Consider the following 2,887-nt stretch of genomic DNA (forward strand, 5'->3'; position numbering starts at 1 on the left):
CTGATAACCCCTGACACCAACAGGCATTTGGTATGCGAAGTTTTCCATTAAATCCATTTTCAGAAGCATGCTGTTTCCAAGTCCCGAAATAGTCAAATTTTCAGTTAGGATAATTCTCATGGAATTCAAGATAGAACTTCATCAGATATGCAAACTATTGTTATAACACAGAAGCCAGTCTGTGATAATGGAACACTTACAAGAATAGCGGAAACTTCTGAACTCCATTTCTTGTTGTAATGTAAAGTTGATTAAAAAATATCATAAATAAAACATTAATCTGCCAAAATGAAAGTAAATATTATTAGCTTATATATTATTTATTGAATTATAACGTTTCAAATACATTTTATAATTGAAATTGGAAAATACATCTTGCGGAATAATAAATTTGATAAAAATCTACATTGAAGAAAATATTTCTCGAGCATGGATGTACAAAATATCCTAAAGCTAACATCAAATTAAACATTCGATAAGTGTTTCTGCTTGTGTAAGAAATATATCTACGCAAGAATGTTCATAAAACTGCCAATATAGTTTATGTGTTTGTGAAAATTATGATCGCGTTAAGCATTTCTGACGAAACATCTTTAGGAAAAAGGTTTCATACTTTATCCTGAGCTCGTTTCCCTTGTATATAGTCGGTTAGTAGAGGCACGTAGCTTAGTGGTTAGAGTGTTGGACTCATGATCGTAAGATGTAGTTTCGATTCATGAACCGGGCGACGCAAAACACATCATTTCACTGGCAATGAAACTGGCAAAAATGAGTAATACTACGATGGACAGGCGTCCCGTCCAGGTAACGAATTTATATGCCATGGAAACCAGGAAACCGGGCCTTATGAGTCAGCATGACTCGAGAAGATAAACTTTACCTATATAGTCGGGTGTTATGACCGGTCAACGCTAGGAGGCTTATAACATTACAAATGTGATTATGGAGTCACGTAAACTGATTGTCCATAATTATCACTAAAGCCAAAATATTACAAACTGAAGTTATAAAAAGACCAACAGAAATTAGGGAGAACTACAAAGATCAAGTTCAAGAATAATACTTGTGCCGCGTGACAACGATTCTGCTAACACTCTATAAGATACGTAATGCACCCCCACACACACTCTGATAAGTGTGTGCGTGTGTGTGTGTGTGTGTGTGTGTATGTATGCATGTATGTATGTATGTGTTTATTTATGGTAATCCTAATATAACGGTCAAATTGAAACCCCTTTGCTGAAGAACTTATCCATTTTAAGTATAGTGTGTAGGGGATTTACATAATTTTATCCAAATGTTATCAACACTTTCATGTTACCTGAACATATCTTTGAATAAACAGTGAAATATTTCATATGGTTTTACACACACACACGCACACACACACAGACATGCGCACACGCTTAAACATACAGGGTGAAGTAGAATAACGTTCCTTCGTGTACACCGGTATTAGTGGTCGGTGGTAATGGTGTCTACTTGTAGCTAATATATCAACATTTGTTGTTTCGTTATTATCAGGGTTTTAACCAACTGCATAATGTCTCTGTTTTTTAACTGCACAATGTTTTTGTTGTTCAATAATAGTTAATGTAAAGGTTTTGGGCTGAACCCAGTATATGTGTGTACCTCTGTAAGTTAAACGTTAATATTGCATTCTTTATAATATACAAATATAGAGAGAATCAAGCTTGATATAGCGGGTTTCAAAATTCATGTTAACGCAAGAACTCAAAAGCCCATTTAATAAGAAAAGGAATTTATATAAAAGTATTGTTCTTGGCCACTTTAATGTGGCTGTCATCGAAGAGACAACGACACTGCCATTTTAACCTCGGGAAGCTTTATTCAGTGCGCTTGATGTTTATTGCAAGTGGGAGATAACTGCTGCCACCCCAGCTCCGAGATTACCACACCACGTGGTTTCGATCTGTATTGTTTCTCCTTGGTGGTGGGTACCCGTTCGGTAGGCATGGCCACAGTTTAACTTCTCTTGTCATATATAGAAAATATAGTGTCATACAAACACTAGAAAACTGCATTTTGGTTCGTACACTGCTTCTATCGGGAAAAAAAGATTTTCTTACTGACTAGAATATTTATTATTAAGAACTATTTCTGGAAAGTACACATTTCGGATTTGTTAAAAAAAAAATGGGACACAATAGTTTTCAGATATACTTCAAATGAAACGCAACAGCTTACTTTTAAATATTTCGTTCCTCCTCCGTTAAAAAATTCTCGATTGAAGTATCTTACTCATCAAAATTTATTATCTGATTGGTCTTACAATATATCTAAACACATCTCTTGCCAATCATATTTCTATATTCTTTTTATTCAAATGTATGCTGCATCACAATTTATAAGGTGCTTCAAGCTGCATGTCCTCTATTTGAAAAGTGGCATTATCTTTGACAATACACAAATACACACGACTATCACACACACACACACACACACACACACACACACACACACATATTTTTATAGTTTCAGCTTAGAGCTGCGGCCATAGATAGATAGATAGATAGATAGATAAACAGAAACACATACATACACAAAAACACGCGCACATATAAGCAAAGATACATATACGAGGAAATTCCAAATTTTTCTATTAAATGAGTCTTTCAAACAAGTGCTTATATACGATTATTTATAATTTTATGTATGCTTCGAGGCTCAGTTCCAAAAGCAAAATGTGTATATATATATATTTATATAAGGGCATTACTATACAATAATGCCTCACGCTATGAGGGACTCTAAGGTCAGACTACCATAAAAAACACATTTTTTTTACCGAAAGCGAGGTAAAAATGTGTTTTTTATAGTAGTCTGACCTTAGAGTCCCTCATAGCGTGAGGCATTATTGTATAGT

The sequence above is a fragment of the Octopus bimaculoides genome, chromosome 6, assembly GCF_001194135.2.
Source record: "Octopus bimaculoides isolate UCB-OBI-ISO-001 chromosome 6, ASM119413v2, whole genome shotgun sequence".
Classification (NCBI taxonomy): domain Eukaryota; kingdom Metazoa; phylum Mollusca; class Cephalopoda; order Octopoda; family Octopodidae; genus Octopus; species Octopus bimaculoides.